This window comes from Aquarana catesbeiana, linkage group LG06 (genome assembly GCF_042186555.1).
Source record: "Aquarana catesbeiana isolate 2022-GZ linkage group LG06, ASM4218655v1, whole genome shotgun sequence".
Taxonomy (NCBI): Eukaryota; Metazoa; Chordata; class Amphibia; order Anura; family Ranidae; genus Aquarana; species Aquarana catesbeiana.
The window spans coordinates 230788007-230812402 of record NC_133329.1 but is presented as its reverse complement, the minus strand read 5'-3'; positions in this window follow the sequence as shown (position 1 = coordinate 230812402).

The window sequence follows — 24396 nt, the reverse complement described above, 5'->3', positions numbered from 1 at the left end:
TGAAAAAAGAGTTTCACAATTCTTGCTATGTAAAGAACTCTCTCTGCTCTTCTGAAGCCACAGCCGAAAAACCAGGAAGTCTGCCAAGAATTAGAACACTCTTTATCAGTGAACTTAACTAGAAACCTTGTAACAATTTGTCAATGAAATAGAATTCTGTGTAAGTAAGGAAAGTTTAACCACTTAAACACTAAACATTTTTCTGACATTTGTTGGTTTCAGGTTAAAATCATTTTTTTTTTTGCTAGAAAATTACTTAAAACCTCCCAACATTATATATATATTTTTAGTAGAGACCCTAGAGAATAAAATGGTGGTTGTTACAATATTTTATGTCACACTGTATTTGCGCCTTTCAAATGCATTTTTTTTTTGGAAAAAAGTACTTTAATGAATTAAAAAAAAAAAAAAAAAAAGAAAAGTTAGCCCAATTTTTTGTGGGATAATGTGAAAGTTTTTACGTCGCAAGAATCGTGATCTTTTTATTCTAAGCAAAAAAATTGTGATTCTCATTTTGGCCAGAACCGTGCAGCTCTAATATCTATGCAACTTCACCCATGTTCACATAGGTCTGAATTGACATGTCAAATTGTAGGCCAAATCGGCGCCTATTGATGGCAATGGAACTGTCCGAATTGGTGCGACGCCACAATGATTCCCAAAAGTAGTTCCTGCACTACTTTGGGCGACTTCAGGGGGCGATTTCTTACCTCCCAACTTTTTGAGATGGGTATAAGGGACACCTATTAGCAAAAGTAGGTAGGCATAGGACACCTTCTTAAAGGAGAACAGTTGGGACCTATGTGATTTCACTAGACATCTGTGCAGGAAAGTGCACTGATGTCTCTGAAATCGCTGACAAAGTCAGGCTGAGTCACACTTGTGCGACTTTGGACATCAGAGTCGTATGACAAGTCATACCCCATGATTTTTAATGTGTACCATTCATATCTGTTCAACTTCAAGTAATACTGACTTCAACGTAGTCCCTGTACTACTTTGGTCTGACTTTGATGCGAGTTGAGGTCCATAGAGCTCAAGTTTACACAGGCATTCCCTGGAATTGTGGCAAAATTGCTGATGCAAAATCATGGGAAAGTTGCGTGTCTTTCCCTGCGACAAGTGTGAAAGGTGCCTAAGTCACTGTGCTGAGTACTATTTTATACCTAGAATATAAAGTAGTCCCACCATCAAACACTAGTAAACATATGTTCTCAATATAATTGTGCTCAAATGGCTGAAAATCACACAGATGGTATCACCTACTGAAAGCTTGCATTGTACTCAGCAGCATATGCTGAAAAGAGGCAAATGCCTATTAGCCAATGCCACATCGGCACGAGCATGGTTGTTACTATAATATTAATGCCTGAAATGCAAAACATTATTGTATTGAATCAAACATTAGTAAATGTATTTTCTCTGTAGGTAAGTGCTCAGCTCTGTAGCATAGCGGTATACCCTGCTGCCCCCAAAAGTTCAAGCCATGAATTCAAATCCCACTGACAGCATCACCTCCTGGAAGTGTGCATTGTACTCAGAAGCATATTTAGCCAAAGCACATCAGCTTGCTTTATTCCATATTTTAACTCTTTAAATGCATGCAATGGTATGCACTTATTCAATAATATGGTATGGAATTCCAAAATTCAAGGAAAAAAATGTCGTAGGGTCCCCCCAGTACATACCAGGCCCTTCGGTATGGACTTTAAGGGGAACCCCACACCAAAATGTTAAATAAATTTGATGTGGGGCCCCCAAAATCCATACCAGACCCTTATCCAAGCATGCAGCCTGGAGGTCAGGATAGGGGGGGACGAGTGAGCACCCTCCCCTTCTGAACCTTACCAGGCCACATGCCCCAAAGCACCTTTTCCCCATGTTGATGGGGACAAGGGCCTCTTCCCGACAACACTGGTCGCTGGTTGTCGGTCTGCAGGCAGGGGGTTTATCAGAATCTGGAAGCCCCCTTTAACAAGGGGGCTCCCAGATCCTGCCCCCTATGTGAATAGGTATGGGGTACATTTTACCCCTACCCATTCACCAAAAAAAGCAGTGAAATGTAAAAAAATTAATAGCCGGTTTTTGACAAGTCCTTTATTGTAGAATAGCTCTGAGCTGTCTTCTTCCCTGAGCCATCTTCTCCAGACGCTGTCTCTCCCTCCTCCATCTTCTCCCCGAGTTGTATTCTCCCAGAGCCGTCTCTTCTGCCGCCGCCATCTGCTGTGTTCTTCCGCACCGCTGGTTACCCGCTAATAAAAAAAAGCTGCTCTTCTTCCTTGGTGGTCTTCCTCCGCTGTGTTGTCACCCGCTGTGTTACGTCTCTTACATAGCCATGGAGCGGACTCTCCGGGTGACATTATCGGTTGACCACAGAAGACCGCCACAAGAAGAGCGGCTTTTTTTTTATTAGTGGGTAACCAGCTGCGCTGAAGAACACATCAGCGGGAGAAGATGGTGGCAGCAGGAGAGACAGCTCGGGGAGAAGAAACATCAAACACTAGTGAATGTATTTTCTATGTATGACTGTGCTACACCCAATAGGCTAGCGGTCAGCACTTCTACCTTGAAGAACTCATGGGTTCAAATCCCACAGAGAAATACTAAAAGATTGAATTGGTGGAAAAAAAAGCAAATGACTATTAGCCAATTAGCCAAAGCAGCATATGCTGAAAATAGGTGAATGCCAATTAGCCAATGCACTTTAAATTTGGCTGATTCTATTATATTAACTCTTCAAATGCATGCAATGATATGTAAGTATTCAATACTATTATGGTGTGAAATTCCAAACACCATACACTAACTAATGGGCAGATTACATTTTTTTGTTTGTTCATTTTAATTCTCTTGTGCACTGAAAAAATAAACACAGCTGGGGGATGGTAGGTTGGCTGGTATTTGAACTTGTACCATGAGTGCTGTGGAGACATCTGAGCAGACTACTAAGCCATTGTGCTAAGTATGAGACCTGCATAATAATGTAGTATGATTAAAGAATGAATATAAATAATTACCGCTTTATAGTCACCTAGATTAAAAAATAAAAAGCAACATACAACAAATAAGTAACCTAAATGTTTAATACATGTAACTTTACAGAATAACAGACATTACTATGTAATAATCATTCATAACTGCATTAGTTAGCAAAAGAAGGAAAAAACTAGGAATACTTATTGCAACATACATCAATAGATGCACACGAGGTAGAGCACATCTCACATAAAATGTTTCTTTCACATACATGGATCGTGATTACAGTGCAGTACTATATAACAACTTGGTAGGAATTGGCATTTGCATATACGCGGAAGCGCTAATTAGCGCCAGCTTAGAATTTACTAACATGTGTTTCTCACTAATAGCGCTAGTTTTTCATTTGCACATTCGCCTGTTGAAATTTTATTTGGCTAAAATGGGAGCTATTATTTGCCATAGTGCCCAGTACTTCCTGGCACTATAGTAAATGACCCCCATAGACTTTAACGGTGTTCGCGTGCTCGAACAAACTTTTTTCCTGTTTACATGTTCTGGTGCGAACCGAACAGGGGGGGGTCTGCTCATCCCTACCTAGCAGTAAAAAGGGTCGCTGGTTCGTATTCCCAACCACACCACAAGACTACCTGCCTGGAGTTTGCATGTTTTCCCTGTGCCTGCGTGGGTTTCCTCCGGGTACTCCGGTTTCCTCCCACACCCCAAAGACATGCTGGCAGGTTAATTGGCTTCTGTCTAAATTGGCCCTAGTATATGAATGTGAGTTAGGGACCTTAGATTGTAAGCTCCTTGAGGGTAGGGGCCCATATTAGTGTATAATGTATATGTAAAGCACTGCGTAAATTGACGGCACTATAGAAGTACCTTAAATAAAAATAAATAAGTCTTCACTAATATTATGGTGTGAATCTCCAAAACACCATACACTAGCTAACAAGTAGTTTACATTTGATAAACTTTATTGTATGGTATATAAACCATCAAACACTAGTAAAAGTATTTTGTATATATAATTGTGCTCAGCCCAATAGGCAAGCAGTTAGCACCTCTACCTTCAAATATTCAGGTATTGAAAGACTCATGGGTTCAAATCCCACAGAAGAGTCCTAAAAGATTACTATTGGTGGAGTAAAGGAGAATTACTGTTAGCCAATTAGCCAAAGCAGCATACAGTGAATGCCAAGTAGCCAATACACTTTAATGTGGTTGATATTATTGTATTAAATCTTCAAATGCTTGCAATGGTATGTAAGTATTCACTAATATTATGGTGTGAATCTCCAAACACCACACACTAGCTAACAAGCAGTTTACATTTGATAAACTTTATTGTATAGTATATAACACATCAAACACTAGTAAAAGTATTTTGTACATATAATTGAGCTCAGCCCAATAGGCTAGCGATTAGCACCTCTACCTTCAAACATTCAGGTATTGAAATACTCATGGGTTCAAATCCCACAGAAAAATCCTAAAAGATTGCGTTGGTGGGAAAAGGAGAATGCCAATTAGCAGAAGCAACACAAATATACGTGTATATATATATTTACTGAAAATAGGTGATTGCCAAGTAGCCAATGCAGTTTAATGTGAAAGTTTTTATTGTATTAACTCTTTAAATGCATGCAATGGTATGTAAGTATTCAATTATATTATGATGTGACATTCCAAACACCACACACTAGCTAAAGGGCAGTTTACACTTCTTTGTTTGTTTATTTTAATTCATTTGTGCACTGAAAAAATAAACACAGCTGGTGGATGGTAGGTTGGCTGTTGTTTGAACTCATACCATGAGTGGTGTGGAGATATCCAAGCAGACCACTAAGCCATTGTGCTAAGTACAAGACCTGCATAATAGTGTAGTATTATTGAAGAATGAACAGTAATTACTGCTTTATAGTCAACTAAATTAATAAATAATAAATCAAAAACATGAAAAAAACAACATACAACAAATAGGTAACCTAAATGATTAATACATGTAACTTTACAGAATAGCAGACATTACTATGTAATAATCATTCAGAACTGCATTTCTTAGCAAAAGAAGGAAAAAAAACTAGGAATAATAATTGCAATATAAATCAATAGATGCACGGGAACTAGAGCACATCTCTGATAAAAAATGTTTCTTTCACATACATGGATCATGGCTACAGTACAGTGCTATATAACAACTTGATAAGAATTGGCATTTGTATATACGCGGAAGCGCTAATTAGCGGCTATTTAGAATTTACAAACGTTTGTTCTCTGCTTATATCGCTGATTTTCATGCGCAAATTCGCCGTTTTGTTTCCATTTGGCTAAAATGGGCTCTATTATTTGCCATAGTGCCCAGTACTTCCTGGAGTTATAGTAAATGACCCCCATAGTGTTTTGCTTTTAGGCCAAAAAGTTCAATTTTGGTCTCATCTGACCAGAGCACCTTCTTCCATGTTTGCTATGTCCCCCACATGGCTTCTCGCAAACTACAAATGGGACTTATGGCTTTCTTTCAACAATGATAAGAAAAGAGCTAAGCACACCAACGCAGGATGGGGAACCACTTCTTCGAGAGCTTATATTCAATTTCTAAATGAAAATGGAGAGACATTAATTAAGTATATATACATAGATATAATTCCATAGATCATGCATCAGGTTATATACATTGGGGACGGAAAGTATTCAGACCCCCTTAAATTTTTCACTTTTTGTTATATTGCAGCCATTTGCTAAAATCATTTAAGTTCATTTTTTCTCCTCATTAATGTACACACAGCACCCCATATTGACAGAAAAACACAGAATTGTTGACATTCTTGCAGATTTATTAAAAAAGAAAAACTGAATCATCACATGGTCCTAAGTATTCAGACCCTTTGCTCAGTATTTAGTAGAAGCACCCTTTTGATCTAATACAGCCATGAGTCTTTTTGGGAAAGATGCAACAAGTTTTTCACACCTGGATTTGGGGATCCTCTGCCATTCCTCCTTGCAGATCCTCTCCAGTTCTGTCAGGTTGAATGGTAAACATTGGTGGACAGCCATTTTTAGGTCTCTCCAGAGATGCTCAATTGGGTTTAAGTCAGGGTTCTGGCTGGGCCATTCAAGAACAGTCACAGAGTTGTTGTGAAGCTACTCCTTCGTTATTTTAGCTGTGTGCTTAGGGTCATTGTCTTGTTGGAAGCTAAACCTTCGGCTCAGTCTGAGGTCCTGAGCACTCTGGAGAAGGTTTTTGTCCAGGATATCCCTGTACTTGGCCGCATTCATCTTTCCCTCGATTGCAACCAGTCGTCCTGTCCCTGCAGCTGAAAAACACCCCCACAGCATGATGCTGCCACGACCATGCTTCACTGTTGGGACTGTATTGGACAGGTGATGAGCAGTGCCTGGTTTTCTCCACACATACCGCTTAGAATTAAGGCCAAAAAGTTCTATCTTGGTCTCATCAGACCAAAGAATCCTTTTTCTCACCATCTTGGCGTCCTTCAGGTGTTTTTTAGCAAACTCTATGTGAGCTTTCATGTGTCTTGCACTGAGTAGAGGCTTCCGTCGGGCCACTCTGCCATAAATCCCCGACTGGTGGAGGGCTGTAGTGATGGTTGACTTTCTACAACTTTCTCCCATCTCCCGACTGCATCTCTGGAGCTCAGCCACAGTGATCTTTGAGTTCTTCTTTACCTCTCTCACCAAGGCTCTTCTCCCCCGATAGCTCAGTTTGGCCGAATGGCCAGCTCTAGGAAGGGTTCTGGTCGTCTCAAATGTCTTCCATTTAAGGATTATGGAGGCCACTGTACTCTTAAGAACCTTAAGTGCAGCAGAAATTTTTTTGTAACCTTGGCCAGATCTGTGCCTTGTCACAATTCTGTCTCTGAGCTCTTCAGGCAGTTCCTTTGACCTCATGATTCTCATTTTCTCTGATATGCACTGTGAGCTGAAAGGTCTTATATAGACAGGTGTGTGGCTTTCCTAATCAAGTCCAATCAGTAGGTAATCAAACACAGCTGGACTCAAATGAAGGTGTAGAACCATCTCAAGGATGATCAGAAGAAATGGACAGCACCTGAGTTAAATATATGAGTGTCACAGCAAAGGGTCTGAATACTTAGGACCATGTGATATTTCAGTTTTTCTTTTTTAATAAATCTGCAAAAATGTCAACAATTCTGTGTTTTTCTGTCAATATGACGTGCTGTGTGTACATTAATGAGGGAGAAAAATGAACGTAAATGATTTTAGAAATGGCTGCAATATAACAAAGAGTGAAAAATTTAAGGGGGTCTGAATACTTTCCGTCCCCACTGTACTTATTCACCAGTGTGATATAAACATATAGCAAATAGTGTGTCTATAAACCAAACACCTCAGACATGCACAGGCAATTGAGCTATGTCATACTTTGTACTAGCCGTCATGACAATAGTTGGGGTTGTCACCAGTACACCCCTAACATAGACGGCTATCTTGGAGACATATATTTGACTACTGTGTGTTACCATTTTTCCTCTAGAGAAAATCATTGCAAGTGATGTTTAGCAGTTGTATAGGTGATTGTTTGCTGCTGTTGGTATTTTCTCCTCTTTTCCACTCCCCATTTTTGGCACATTTATAGGTGGAAAAATGGACTATGTAGGAAAAGCTTGGTCAGGATACATGAATGAACTGCATACTAAATGTGACACCAATACAAGGGATGATTTGGAACTGAATCAATACATATCTAAAACAAAACGATTATTAAAGAAAAAATCTAATTTATACTGGCATATTGAATACTTCAAACAGTACATACAGGATAGTATACTGTATGCCTGATAGGCCTGAGAATCCAACTATATCCATCCTTTAAAAATGTGACCTCCGAATTTAAAATAAATTGGGAGAGAACTCTCACGAAATGTAGTATGGAGCTAATGAAGCTCCTGGTGTCACAATACAAAATAGATCTCATGACCCTAGACCGGGAAATAATCAGCCTACAGACCAAATAGAAATTGGTTAGAAACCATACTCAGTTTGACAAAAAATCACAAGAGATAAAAGAATATCTTAACAAACTCAATACAGGCATTATTTCCAAAAAACAAACCAAAATGTATAAAGATGTATAAAGATATGATAAACTAGTGTATCGCCTACCCCGATTTTCCGGGAGCCTGATGGTGACTACCGGGGGTAGGGATGGCTGACATACATTCTCACGGTGCAGGTTTGTGGGCATGATGGGTGATGAACAAGAAAGAAAGTTGGGCGCCAGTCACTTTTATGCTTAAACAAAAGAGAAGTTTATTTCTCAGAACAGGAAAAATGTGGAAGAGAGGGGACAGGGCCCAGGACACCCTTAAACATAATCAGCAACAGGCAGATTGACTCCTTAGACAAAAATAGGTGAGGTGAGACAGACAGCAGTACAGGAATATGAGCCTTTAAGCTGAACCAGCGCATCTGTACTTTGTAGGATAGGCTGTCTCCTCTAGTAACTGAACTTTACTCACTGCTTCATGCAAGGATTCCCTTTGGATGAGTTCACACGTGAAGTCATCCCAGCCACTTTATAGCCTCCTTCTCATGAGGGGTCACCCCTGGTGCTTCTTTAGAACTCCATCCCTCTAGATCTTTGGCAGGCTTTTCTCTCCATAAACTTGAACACCCGAATAGACTTATAGGATAGGATAGGACTCGTGCTTCAGGCCTAGCAGCCAGGAACTGTACACACATCCACCCAGGCCGCAGCCCTGGGTGGAAAGACTGACCCTAATCACTTGACTTCCTTTCCTTAAATAGCTTTTCCCAGCATGCATCGCAATAAATATGATTTGCTGAGAAAAGTATGTTTATCCATAACTGAAATGTACTGTAGCTCATCATACTAATGTCAAAGGCAACAGTGCCATTTACTGACAAAAGAGAGAAGCCACAATTGAATGGAATTAAACAGAAGTAATGTAATCACTTAAACACTACAAATTAGCTGGGATGACTACCATCCAGCATAACTAAATTTACCTGTAGCCCTACTTCTAAAAGGGGGTGCTATACTCTCCCCCTGTCAAGGAGACTACATCCTCAGAGTCTGTGAAAAAACATTTGCACTCAAGCCTGGGAGTGGATGTCCTGGCAAAAAGTGCATGGGAAAGGGTAAAAGGAAAGGTTATACTTTGAGTACAAATACGTGTGGCATTCCACACGAAAACAGGTGAAGAATGTAATAAAGTTACTTGTGCAACTGGATGACCCCTCCCCCTTTGATGGCACATGATGTCAGAAGGGGCTGGGTCACTCGGTTACATCACCGGGTGGCCCTGCCCTTGCCTATATAATAGCTGTCACCGCAAAAAACACAGCAGTTGGCGGGACGCCTACCATCGAAGCGGAGCTTTTTTTTCTATTTTTTGGGTCAGTCAGCGCTGTGATTGAAGAAGGATGGACATTGTGGGACACTTTTTTTTTTTAATAAAGGAATTGTGAAAAACTGTCTTTTGTGGTTTTTACTGTTTTACACTTTTTTTGGTGAATGAGTAGGGGTACGATAGGGGGGCGGATCTGGGGGCCCCCTTTGTTAAAGGGGGCTTCCAGATTCTGATAAGCCCCTGCCCGCAGAAATCCACAACCACTGGGCAAGGGTTGTGGGGATGAGGCCCTTGTCCCCAAAGCACTTTCCAAATGTTGAGGGCAAGCGGCCTGGTATGGTTCAGGAGGGGGGGGGCGCTCGCTCATCCCCCCTATCCTGACCTGCCAGGTTGCATGCTGAGATAAGGGTCTGGAATGGATTTTGGGGGGACCCCACGCCATTTTTTTTTAAATTTTGGCGCGGGGTTCCCCTTAAAATCCATACCAGGCCTGAAGGGCCTGGTATGGATTTTGGGGGGACCACCACACCATTTTTCATAAAAATTTTGGCGCAGGGTTCCCCTTAAAGTCCATACCAGACCTTAAGGGTCTGGTATGAATTTTGGGGGGTCCCCACACCATTATTTTATTTTGGCGCTGGGTTCCTCTTAACCACTTCAATATACTGTGTTATATACTACACTGCCTGCACTGACTGAATATAGAGTCTACACTGAATATCTGGTCTAAATGCAGAGTATATATATATATATATATATATATATATATATATATATATATGTAAAATACACTGCCTACATGCCACTAACTCCAGCCTAATCTAGCGCAATCTATCTCTGTCCACACACTATACACGGCCACTATGTGAGCAGCCTTATATAGTGTGGGGCATGGACTAAGTCCCCCTGAGCCATGATTGGCCAAAGGCACCCTAATTTTTGCCAATTATGGCTCTTGCAGCAGAGCACGCTGTGATTGGCCAAAGCATGCAGGTCAGGTGCATGCTTTGGCCAATCAGACATCAATGCACTGTCTTGCAGTGCATTATGGGGCGTTCCGCGGCACTCAAATTTCCCGCGAATATGTTCCCCCATACAGAGATGTACCTAGAATCTTCAGGGCCCCGGTTTAAGAAACCATGAAGGGTCCTCACCAGGGGCGTTGCTAGGTCTACAAAAGATCTCAGGCTAGAGCCCATTGCAGTGAAGTAAAGATAGTCGCTTGGGCGGGCATACACATGTATATAACATACATGTGTGTGTAGGTATTTGTATATTTTTAAATATATATATATATATATATATATATATATATATATCGTTACATAGCTATACATTAGGGTCCCCAGAGCCCCCCTCATTGCATCAGGGTCCACAGAGAGCCTCCCCTTACATCAGTGTCCCCAGAGAGCCCCCCTTACATCAGGGTCCCCGAAGAGCCCCCCTCCTTACATCAGGGTCCCCGGAGAGCCTAAGAGCCTCCCCTAACATCAGGGTCCCCAGAGAGCCCCCCTTACATCAGGGTCCCCAGAGAGCCCCCTTACATCAGGGTCCCCAGAGAACCCCTTCTTACATCAGTGTCCCCAGAGAGCCTCCCTACTTACATCAGGGTCTCCAGAGCCCCCTCATTACATCAGGGTCCCCAAAGAGCCCCTTCCTTACATCAGGGTTCCCAGAGAACCCCTTCCTTACATCAGGGACCCCAAAGAGCCTCCCTCTTACATCAGGGTCCCCAGAGAGCCCCCTTACATCAGGGTCCCCAGAGAGCCTCCCCTTACATCAGGGTCCTCAGAGAGCCTCCCCTTATATCAGGGTCCCCAGAGAGTCCCCCTTACATCGGGGTCCCCAAAGAGCTCCCCTTACATCATGGTCCCCAGAGAGCCCCCACCTTACATCAGGGTACACAGAGAGCCCCTCAATACATCAGGGTCCCCAGGGAGCCTCCCCTTACATCAGGATCCCCAGAGCCACCCCATACATCAGGGTCCCCAGAGAGCCCCCCAAAATATTCATCCCAGAAAAGCCAAAGGGAAAAAACATCTCAGAATGACAAATTTCAAAAGTAAGTGCCATACTGTATTACTGTATTGTGAAGGTATTTACTCCAGTCAAAACAAATATACTTCACATTTCTCCACCTAACTGTGTACTACTTTGTGATTCTATTGTAGGTGAAGGATGCATTCCCTGAAAAAACTTATAGGAAGGATGAGATTGTTAAAACCAGCCAAGTTCATGGTAAACAATAGATGATATTTTTACACCTCAAACGTAAAGTGAAATCCTCAGCAACTTAAAAGTATGTGTTTCTGATGGTGCCCCAAAGACAACAATGTGAGAGAAGGAACACATCCTAGAATCAGTGAAAGTGAAAGGACTAGAAAATCTAACATTTTGGCTTGTCATCATACCAATAATAGAGCGTAACCTTACTAATGGGACACAGATGGCGAAAACAAAATGACAGGAGTTCTAGCACTCCCTTACTGTATATAAAAAAAACATCCTTGCTATATCTTTGCATACAGTATCTTACAGAAGTGAGTACACCCCTAACATTTTTGTAAATATTTTATTATATCTTTTTATGTGACAACACTGAAGAAATTACACTTTGCTACAATGTAAAGTAGTGAGTGTACAGCTTGTATAACCGTGTAAATTTGCTGTAACCTCAAAATAACTCAACACACAGCCATTAATGTCTAAACTGCTGGCAACAAAAGTGAGTACACCCCTAAGTGAAAATGTCCAAATTGGGCCCAAAGTGTCAATATTTTGTGTGGCCACCATTATTTTCCAGCGCTGCCTTAACCCTCTTGGGCATGGAGTTCACCAGAGCTTCACAAGCTGCCACTGGAGTCCTCTTCCACTCTTCCATGACGACATCACGGAGCTGGTGGATGTTACAGAGCTTGCGCTCCTCCACCTTCTGTTTGAGGATGCCCCACAGATGCTCAATAGGGTTTAGGTCTGGAGACATGCCTGGCCAGTCCATCACCTTTACCTTCAGCTTCTTTAGCAAGGCAGTGGTTGTCTTGGAGGTGTGTTTGGGGTTGTTATCATGTTAGAATACTGCCCTGCGGCCCAGTCTCTGAAGGGAGGGGATCATGCTCTGCTTCAGTATGTCACAGTACACACTGGCATTCAGACCTAGAAATAAAACATGTTTCAAATCTTTCCGACGTACTCGAGTCCGGAAGAAAAATCTGCTCGTCTGTATGCTAGTCTAAAACCGACGCTCGGGCAGCTATTGGCTACTGGCTATTAACTTCCATATTTTAGTGCGGTCGTCATCACGTACAAATTTGTCGGACTTTGGTGTGATCGTGTATGTCCAAGTCTGTTCGTTTGAAAGTCCGGCGGACCTATGCTGCAAAGTCCGTCGGAAAGACTGTCGGACCTAGTCCTTCGAAAAGTCCGCTCGTGTGTACGCGGCATAACGAGTCACATGAGACCAGATAGGGAAAATGGCTAATTAGGCCCATTTTGGACATTTTCATTTAGGGGTGTACTCACTTTTGTTGCCAGCGGTTTAGACATTAATGGCTGTGTGTTGAGGGGACAGCAAATTTACACTGTTATACAAGCTGTACAATCACTACTTTATATTGTAGCAAAGTGTAATTCCTTCAGTGTTGTCACATGAAAAGATATAATAAAATATTTACAAAAATGTGAGGGGTGTACTCACTTTTGTGAGATACTGTATACTGTATGGTGATCAGAACACTCCCCACCTGGCATAAAAAACATTATACCACTATGTTTCTTTGTTAAGAAGTAAAACAACGTCAGAGATAGGTCTAAGGTACACCTTAGGGGTGCCCTGTGTCATGACATTAACTTGGACCTTTCTAACCTTACTATCATTACTAGGCACCAGGGTTGAGCTGAACACCCCCAGGTTCAGTTCGCAGAAGAACTTGCGAACAGGCAAAAAATTCATTCGAACATGCGAACACCGTTAAAGTCTATGGGACACGAACATGAACAAGTGCTCATTTTAAAGGCTTATATGCAAGTTATTGTCTTAAAAAGTGTTTAGTTACCTGGGTCCTGACCCAGGGGACATGTATCAATGCAAAAAGATTTTTTAAAAACGGTCGTTTTTTCGGGAGCAGTGATTTTAATAATGCTTAAAGTGAAACAATAAAAGTGTAATATTCCTTTAAATTTTGTACCTAGGGGGTTAATAAGTAATAAGTAATAGCGGTGTCGGCTATAGTGAATTGTCTATGGGAGAAATCAAAAGTGATAGTTTTAAGGGTTAATATGCAAGTTATTGTCATAAAAAAGTGTTTGGGGACCTGGGTCCTGCCCCAGGGGACATGTATCAATGCAAAAAAAGTTTTAAAAACGGCCGTTTTTTCGGGAGCAAAATGACATTTCTAAAGGGAAAAAAAGTCATGAAGTAATAGCGGTGTCGGCTATAGTGAATTGTCTATGGGAGAAATCAAAAGTGCTAATTTTAAGGGTTAATATGCAAGTTATTGTCATAAAAAGTGTTTGCGGACCTGGGTCCTGTCCCAGGGGACATGTGTTAATGCAAAAAAAAAAGTTTAAAAAAGGCAGTTTTTTCGGGAGCAAAATGACATTTCTAAAGGGAAAAAAAAGTCATGAAGTATTAGCGGTGTCGCCTATAGTGAATTGTCTATGGGAGAAATCAAAAGTGCTAATTTTAAGGGTTGATATGCAAGTTATTGTCATAAAAAGTGTTTGGGGACCTGGGTCCTGCCCCAGGAGACATATATCAGTGCAAAAAAAAAGTTTTAAAAATGGCTGTTTTTTCAGGAGCAGTGACTTTAATAATGCTTAAAGTAAAACAATAAAAGTGTAATATTCCTTTAAATTTCTTACCTGGGGGGTGTCTATAGTATGCCTGTCAAGGGGCGCATGTTTCCCGTGTTTAGAACAGTCTGACAGCAAAATGACATTTCAGAGGAAAAAAAAGTCATTTAAAACTACTCGCGGCTATTAATGAATTGTCGGTCCGACAATATACATAAAAGTTCATTGATAAAAACTGCATGGGATTTCCTCACAGGGGAACCCCCGAACCAAGAATTTTAAAAAGATGGCATGGGGGTCCCTGTAAATTCCATACCAGGCCCTTCAGGTCTGGTATGGGTATTAAGGGGAACCCCGCGCCAAAATTTAAAAAAAAATGGCGTGGGGTCCCCCCAAAAATCCATACCAGACCCTTATCTGAGCACGCAACCTGGCAGGCCACAGGAAAAGAGGAGGGGCGAGAGAGCGGCCCCCTCCTGAACCGTACCAGGCCACATGCCCTCAACATTGGGATGGTGCTTTGAGGTAGCCCCCCAAAGCACCTTGTCCCCATGTTGATGGCCTCATCCCCACAACCCTTGGCCGGTGGTTGTGGGGGTCTGGGGGCAGGGGGCTTATCGGAATCTGGAAGCCCCCTTTAACAAGGGGACCCCCAGATCCCAGCCCCCCCGTGTGAATTGGTAATAGGGTACAAATGTACCCCTACCATTTCACAAAAAAAGTGTCAAAAAGAGACGGTTTTTGACAAGTCCTTTATTAATTTCCTCTTCTTTCCTCTTCTTCTTCCATCTTCTTGGTCTTCCTTCAGTGTTCTTCTTCTTCCTCCATCTTCTTCATCTTCTTCTTCCTCCGCTCTTCTCGTCCCGCATCTTCCTCCAGGCTTCTTCTCTGCTCCGTCTGCACGATCCGCCTCAGTGGGAGACTTCAGCCGTGTGACGCTTGGCTTCTTCTGACATTTCTTATATAACGGAGGACGGGGCTACCCAGTGACCCCGCCCTCCTTTGACGCACGGGGAGTTCACGGGACTTCCCTGTGGCTTTCCCCGTGTTGTCAGAGGGGGGCGGGGTCACCCACCGGGACCTGAAGAGCCTGGTATGGAATTTAGGGGGACCCCCACACCATTTTTTTTTTAAATCTTGGTTCTGGGTTCCCCTGTGGGGAAATCCCATGCCCTTTTTATCAATGAACTTTTATGTGTATTGTCGGACTGACAATTCATTATAGCCGAGAGTAGTTTTAAATTACTTTTTTTCCTTTGAAATGTCATTTTGCTGTCAGACTGTTCTAAAAACGGGAAACATGCGCCCCTCTTCAGGCATACTATAGACACCCCCCAGGTACGAAATTTAAAGGAATATTACACTTTTATTGTTTCACTTTAAGCTTTATTAAAATCACTGCTTCCGAAAAAACGGCTGTTTTTAATTCTTTTTGCATTGATACATGACCCCTGGGGCAGGACCCAGGTCCCCAAACACTTTTTATGATAATACCATGCATATAAGCCTTTAAAATTAGCACTTTTGATTTCTCCCATAGACTTTTAAAGGTTGTTCGAATATGCAGCGAACACCCCAAATGGTTCGCTGTTCGGCGAACTCGAAGCTCATCCCTACTAGGTACAGTCTCAACAATGAGTCCAACTGGCCATTCATTTCTGTGAACCTGAGCGTCTTTTAGTAGCACAACATCTCCGACTTGCAGGTTAGGCTTGTCAACTTTCCATTTTTTGCATGACTGGAGTGTCAAGAAGTACTCCTGTTTCCATATTTTACAGAAGATGTCTGTAAGACTCTGAACTTGCTTCCATTGCTTGGTGTATAGGTCTTTGAGCTCAATCTACTGAGTCAAAAGCATTGCAGGTGTCAAGACTGCTGGCATTTCTGGATCTGTTGACACTGGAACTACAGGTTGAGCGTTCATGATGGCCATGACTTCAGCCATAAGTGTAGTGAGGACTTCATGTGTAAGGCGAGTAGAGGCAACCTTCAAAAACATGGCATCCAGAATGCAACAAGCCACTCCAAGCTTCTCCAATATGTGCCGCATGCGTAGGATTGAAGGTCTAAGTGCGTCTTTGATCTTAAGCACTTGTCTCAGAGACTTCTGTAATGATCTTCAACTCCTTACAGGCCCCAATAAAGTTTGTGCCACGATCTGAGCAAAGTTGCTTTACGGGTCCTCGGATAGAGAAAAATCTTCTCAAAGCGGTGATAAAGCTTTAGATAAAAAGGAAGAAGGGACAGTAGCGGGACTTTGCGTGAGACATGTCAGTGAATGCACAGACTAGTTGGTCAGCATCAAATTGAATTGACCTGAAACCTGTGTTATGTCTATAGTTCGTAATGTAATCTAGTGTCCATAGTTAAAAGGTGAAGCCCGGAATACCATACTCCCAAAGGATTTACAAGATGTTAATGGTAAAAGTGTGTTTAATAAAATTCCGATAGGACATACTTCAAAGATGAGAATACTTTGTAGGACATAGTTAGGCATATAAAGGCAATCAGACAGTAGACATAATTCGTACAGGGGTTACAGTTTCAGAAAAAGAATTATTATTATATGATAAAACAATATGTGCATACATAAGTTGGTAACTCAACGCGTTTCTTGGCTTTCAACCAATCATCAGGAGGAGTCAGATGCAAATAAACTAAAAATTAGAGCAATGAAACAACTATTAGTATGCAAACAATTATGGATAGGTAGAAGGTAAGTAACAGAGGAAATGTATGTTTCAATGATACTCACAAACAATTCATTGGTCAGTAACAACCAATGTGCTGGGATTTGTAGGTGGTCTGGGCCAACAAAGTCTCACCCGGGGTTGAGGCAGAGTACGTTTCCCCAAACCCACAGGCCACGGCCACCAGGAAGACCAGAGCACCCCAAAACCATCGCCAAGCGGGAGTCAACAACCAGGCCGCAGAGCACAGAAAAGCTGTAAAGGAGGAAAGGAAATGACTGAGCAGAAGTGAAAAAGAAAGGGAATAAGTGTGTGTATGTGTGAAACTGGATGCCTCAGCCTAGGCTGCACATCAAGGGATGGATAGGTATACATGTGTGAATCACTGGGAACCAGTGGAACAAGTGAAGGGTCATGAATAGTAGTAAAAAAAAAAAAAAAAAATGATAAGCGTAAGGGAAAGGGAATGTGTGTGCAGGATGAGGATGAACCAAGATAACAAAGGACCTGAATAGGAGTGTGGAGGGAGGGTGAAGTGATTACCTGTATGGTGCAGGTGCAGAGCAGGCTGGTCGCTCCCCTACCGCGGCGATGCATGGAGTGAACCGGTCAATGGCCACCGTTAAATGCCACGGGTTGGGGGCGTGCTGTACTGATGTGCAGCCTAGTCAGTGTTAGTAGCTCTGCAGAAGGATTTGGCTAGGTGAATAAGCTTTCTTATTGCTCGTATGAGTGACTTCCAGCTGGAGAATCTTTCAAACCTGTGTGTGCCAAGATTGCCTCTAGTAGTTATGGTACTGAATGCTGTAACTTGTACCCATACCTCTTTGTCGCTGTCTGGTTTTATAAGTTCAAAGGTCTCTAACTGAATGGTCCTGAATGGACCTAAGAACCAGTTAGTGTGCTGGAGGACAGCCGCTGGTACAGGTCTAGTCCCATGATCGGCTGGATTTTTATCTGTACTGATGTACTGCCATTGTTCTGGGTGTGTGGACTTTCTGATGCGTGTCACTCTGTTTGACACGTACATGTAGAATCTTCTCGAAGCATTGTGAATATATCCTAACACAATCTTGCTGTCTGTGTAAAACTTCACTGCATGGATCTCAATGTCTAGTTCAGCAACAATCAATTCGGCAATTTCCACTGCTAAGACAGCAGCACAAAGCTCTAAGCATGGAACAGTGTGAGCTGGATGTGGGGCTAGTTTGGACTGTCCCATGATAAACCCAACCTAACTTTGTCCTTCAAAGTCCACTACTCTAAGGTAGGCTACCGATGCTATAGCCATAGTGGATGCATCTGTGAATATGCAAAATTCTCTTTGCTTCCTGACAGACAAAGAAACAGGGACATATGACCTTTGGACGATAAGTTGTACAAGCTCTATCAATGAGTCCCTCCACAGCTTCCACTGCATTTCTTTCTCCTTAGTTAGAGGTGTGTCCCATTCACTTTGTTCATGTTTAATGGCAATTTCTCTCATAAGAGCCTTACCTAGCACGGTAATACATTGGGGTCATAAATGCTGTTGACTGTGGACAAGACACTTCTTCTCGTGAACAGCTTCTCTTCTCTGGATACTCTAAATGTGAAGCTGTCAGTTTTCAGATCCCAATTGAGCCCTAAACTTCTTTGATGGGGTGAATCTGTTCCTAGATCCAGGTCCTTGAGGTCTTTTGCATGGTCCTCTGAGGGAAACGTTTCCATGACTTTGCTGCTATTGGAAGCTATCTTGTGCAACCTTACGTTAGATTCTGCTAACATCTCTCTTGTTCTTTTAAGAATGTCGATAGCCTCTTTGTTGCTGGAGAAAGAAGTGAGTCCATCATCCACATAAAAATTTCTCATGATGAACTGTTGGGCATCTGTGCCATGCTCTTCTTTATCTTCCTGAGCTGCTCATCTGAGGTTGTAGATAGCTACAGCTGGAGAAAGGCTGTTTCCAAACACATGTGCCTTCATCCTGTATTCTGTGACATCTCTGTTTAAGTTATTATCTTCATACCACAGGAACCTCAGGTAGTCTCTGAGATCTTTGTGGACAAGGAAACAGTAGAACATTTGTTGTACATCTGCTGTTTGTCATGACCTTGTAGTAATACATTCATGACCTGTCTGTCTCTTACCTGGTCTGTGTATCAGCCTTGAGGCTTGTACTCTCACACCTGCATACTTAAGTAATCTTCTCTCTGTGTGGCTCCACCCTAGCCTCAACAGGAACCACTATTTAACACCGTATTCTCCAAGCCTACCTCCAAGCCTACCTTGCCGTGCAATATTGTGTGTTTGGCTTCCTGTTTGCCGTGTGCTCTAAGTTTGTCTCTGTCTCTGTTACCGATCTTGGCGTGTTCCCGACTATTCCTGTCTGCTTGTGACCCTGACCTTTGGCGCGTTCTCGATTATCCCTGTTTGACTGTGACCCTGACTTTTGGCGTGTTCTCTGTTATCCTTGTCTGCTAGTCGCTCTGTCATTTGGCTACCTCCTTACAATTCCTTGCTCTCCTGGGCTGCTGTTTCCTCTCCATCCTCCTGTAGCCTACCGTGAGCGTGATCTGGGAGACCCTGGGGGCCGCGACCTGGAGCCAGTTGCAGCCCAGTCCATCCTCACCACTAGAGGCTCTGGTGAACACCAACTGGCTCTTAGACTCCGCGCCCTGGGAAATCTATGCTCTAACTCACTGTGGGATCCGTGTTGGTGCCTTCCTGAACCACCCCGAGTTCCATCTGCAGCAGTCAGCCTTAGGGTCCACTATCATAGCGGTGCACTCCTGACCCCAACGGGGTGCATCTGTCACCTGGATACAGGTGACCTGACACTGTTACTGCAACAAGTTCTTTTCGGAATCTGATGAGGACTCCAAGGAGTGTTTTATTCAGGTCGGGTCCACTGAGGATAATGTCGTTTAGGGAGATGCCTTCATGCTTTGCACCTGAGTCGAATACTACTCATATCTGTCCTGGTTTCTGAGGATGATACACTCTAAATATTGGTAAGTACCAACATTCTTGTTTTTCTTCCAATGGTGGTGCTTTTTCAACTTGACCACTGTCAAAGATCTTCTGCATGAACTCATGGAAGTGTTCCTTCATATCTGGCTTTCTGTCCACAGTGCATTGCAGTGAGGTGAGGCTCTTCACTGCTTGTCCTTTGTTGTTAGGAAGCTGATGTCGGGGGGGAACAGAAAGGTAGCAGAGCTACCCAGTTGTTTGACTAATCAATGAAGACTTCTCTGTCCATGATCCCAAGGAAGAGGCTATCTTCAACAGATGGTGCTGGTTTGTCATCATCTTGTGTTCTTTCATACACCTTGCATCCTAACTCATCTGTATCTTCAATTGAGGCTTAGCCTTCATGCAGCTCTGAACTCTTGCTGCTGTATTGGGTTGACTAGTCTCTCTTTAATCCGTATCCTTTTGGTATAGGGGCTAAGACAAGATGTGCGACCCTTTTGCAACATGTTTGTTTTGTATGCATTCACTTTTGCTGGCTTGTGAGCTCCGTCCAGACACACATCACCAATGATGACCGATTTAAGGTTAAGACGTTGTGCAAATGGTGCATTGTGTGGCCCATTGTACTGTTCTCTGACCTTGCGCACTCTCAGTATGTCTCTTCCTAGTAGAAGGATAATTGCAGAGTCTGGGTCAGGTGCTGGAATCATGTCTGTTATTTGCGGTCTGTCATCTGGTATCATATCACATTCTATGAGAGTGGGAAGAGTCACCTGTGTTTTACCATCTAATGACTCAATGATGTAGTTGCTTGCTCTCCTCCCTGCTGTTTCCATAACTCCGGAACATGTCTTCAAAGTATATGGAGTTGAACTTCCTCTGTCACCAAAGAGGTCAAAGAACTCTGTTCTTGCCAGAGATCTGTTACTTTGCTCGTCTAATGCCGTGTACACACGACCAGACTTTTCGACAGCAAAGGTCCGACGGAACGAATCTGCCGGACAATTCGATCGTGTGTTGGCTTCATCTGACCTTTGCTGTCGAAAAATCAGACGGACTTTAGAACTAGAACATGTTTCAAATCTTTCCGACGGACTCGAAAAATCCGTTCGTCTGTATGCTAGTCAGACGGACGAACAACGACGCAAGGGTAGCTATTGGCTACTGGCTATGAACTTCCGTATTCTAGTCCTGTCGTACGTCATCACATTCGAATCAGTCGGACTTTGGTGTGATTGTGTGTAGGCAAGTCCGTTGCGTTGGAACTTCGTCGAAAGTCCGTCAAAAAGTCCTTCGGAGTTTAGTCTGTCGAAAGTCCGCTGGTGTGTACACGGCATAAGACTACATACATCCTGATTGCCCTCTCTCTGAGGCCTGCAGGATACACCTTGACTAAACATATCTTGGAGCGTGATCTAGAGCTAAATGTCTCTATGCAGATATTAGGGCACTTTGAGGTTATTGCTGGTGTTGCACTCTGTTTTTGCTCCCCACCATGATCTTCTTGGGTTACCGGATTCTCTATTTTCCATGGGGCTGGGGCTGGGTGCATTCTTTGCACCGTACTGCTTTCATACAAGATTTTTGCAAGATGTTGAGTTGAACCACAGCATCTTAAACAAATGCCCTTGTTCTTAAGATAAGACTTGCGCTCCTCTATCATCTTGCTTCTGAAACTGCAACATTTTTTCAGTGGATGAGGTTTGTTATGTAGTGGACACTGCTTGTCTGGGTGCTCAATTTTCAGTCCTGAGCTTTTACCCTGGTTGGCTTCAAACTCAGACGGTACTTCTGTCTTAAATACAGACACTGTTGCTCTGCGTTCAACTGATGAACTGATTAACTGAATGACTGATGAACGATTGATGAATGACTGAACAACTGAAACAACTGATGGTTGTATCACTGTCTTTACAGGGCTAGAGCCTCCCATGTTCAAAAAGGCGAAGCTTGGGCCATTGCGCATTTTAGCTTGATTCATGATGAAATTTGCGAGGAAAGAGAAAGGTGGAAATGCCACTCAACGATCTTCCTTGTATTTTGATGCTTGCATGATCCATCTTTCTTGTAAGTTGTAAGGAAGCTTCTCGATTATCGGGTTGACTCCACGTGCTGTATCCAAATATGAGAGGCCTAGCAGCTTTTGCTGCTTTCAGCTCTAAAAGTATGTCCCCAAGCTCTCTCAGCTTCTGATTGCCTTTGTTTGCTATTTTTGGATAATTTTCAATTTTTTTCAGAAGTGCATCTTCAAGTACTTCAGGTGACCCATAGCAGTCTCCCAATCTCTGCCATACCATAGCTCTGCCCTTGCATCATCAACATGTACTGACCTGATTCTTTTGGGTTGCTCAGAAGACTCTGGTCCAAGCCATTTGGAGAGTAGGTCAAGCTTTTCTCTGTCTGTCAGATTTAAGTATTGGGTGCTGCTTAGAAAATATGACTGCCAGGCCCAATAGTTTTCTGGACAGTCATCAAACATCAGGAGACCAAAGCTCATCATTTCAGGGTGTATCAAGTATTTTGTTATATCTGTGGCTCCTGCTGCCTCAGGTGAGCATTTTCTGGGAACAAACACAGGCACGTTTGTGGCTGATAAGACAGCGAGGGTGCTTGGTTAAATCCACTCTGGTCGTGTGGTTGTTCTCCTTTGCTGCAAGTCTTTCCACTATAGGCCAGGTTTATGCCTTCCTGAGGAGGGATTATGCCGCCATTCGTTCGGTTTCTTCAGTCTTGTAGCATCAAATGATATGGTGTAGTGAGGAGAAGGAGAAAGTCCTTGTTCAGAACGCAATGCATCTGCAAATCAGATGTGTTCCCATAGGAGATAATGGGCTTGTAATTCGCACCGCAATGCCCAAAAAACGCACACTTTTTTGTGCAATGTGCAGTGCGAATGCAACTAATGCAATGCACATATGTGAACCAGATACACTCAAATGAATGTATTTTAAAATGTCCTGCGAATTGGATGCGGTTTGAACGGGGGCTGAGGCCGATGGGTTAACACTTGTAATCTTTACTGAGAATTAGATTTAAGTTTCTTTAAGTTTAAGTTTGTAAAACTGCAAAACACAAATTATAAAAGTATGCATTAGCATTAAACATTACATTACAAATGAAATTAGCATCAAGCATGTTACATTAGTGTAATGCCGCGTACACACGAGCGGACTTTACGGCAGACTTTGCTCGGTGGACTTTTCGACAGACTTTACGACTTTCTGAATGAACGGACTTGCCTACACACAATCCACCAAAGTCCGTCGAATTCGTACGTGATGACGTACGACCGGACTAAAACAAGGAAGTTCATAGCCAAAAGCCAATAAGCTGCCCTAACGTGGCTTTTTGTCCGTCGAACTAGCATACAGACGAGCGGACTTTTCGACCGGACTCGATTTCGACGGATTGATTTAAAACATGTTTCAAATCTAAGTCCGTCCAACTTTTGAGAAAACAAAGTCCGCTGGAGCCCACACACGATCGAATTGTCTGACGAAATCCAGTCCGCCGGGCAAAGTCTGCCGTAAAGTCCGCTCGTGTGTACGCGGCATTAGACATTAGCTAACAGAAATTAGACCTAGCTAAAGCAACTCCTTGGCAGAAACTACTACCAAACACACATAAAGATGCAGTTGAATTAGTAGAACACATACTACTTAATTGAATACTAATGACAGTGTACTTACAGACTGGCTGTCTAAGGCCAGTTTTAAGAAAAAGTGGAGCTATTCCCATGCTTCTTCACTGCAGGAGGTATTAAGCAATATGTTTGCTGAACAGGAAGTGGGCGTAATATACTACACTTCCTGCCAGTAATTGATGCCAATTTAAAGCAGCAGTAAGATAATGAATATATACTGTATGGTGATCAGAACATCCATTGTGGACTCTAATGCTAAAAGTCTTTTAAGTAAAGTTGCATCAACTGTTCTGAGCCTGGCTTGAAGTTATTTTAACCACTTATGGACCACCCGCTGTCGTTATACATCCATACTTTGAAGAGGGATATTGTTGTTACGGCAGCAACCAATTACTATAACCGCGGTAACCTCTTCTTCAGCCGGCGGTCCGCTTTCAGATAAAAGTGGTCTCTGTGGCAGATTCGCTGCAAGATCACTTTTATCGGTGGCTGGAGATGGGACCCGCCCCCCCGCCGCGCTCCGATGCCCTCCGCCGCTTACTAGAGCTGCCGGCAGGGGTAGAGGTGATCAGGTCCTTCCTCCTGTTAGGTGTGGAGATGAGTGAGGGGAAGATGGCTCCCACCCGTCTACATACCATTGCAGGGCAGAAGCGACGTCAAAACGTCACTTCTACCCATAGCTCCTAAAGAGACATTCTTAAACATTACATTACAAATGCAATTAGTATCAAGCATGTTACATTAGTGTAAGAAATTAGCTAACAGAAATTAGGCCTAGCCAAAGCAACTCCTTGGCAGAAACTACTACCAAACACACATAAAGATACAGTTGAATTAGTAGAACACATACTACTTAATTGAATAGTAATTACAGCCTACTTACAGACTTATACTTCCAAGGCCAGTTTTAAGAAATAGTGGAGCTATTCCCATGCTTCTTCACTGCAGGAGGTATTAAGCAATATGTCTGTTGAACAGG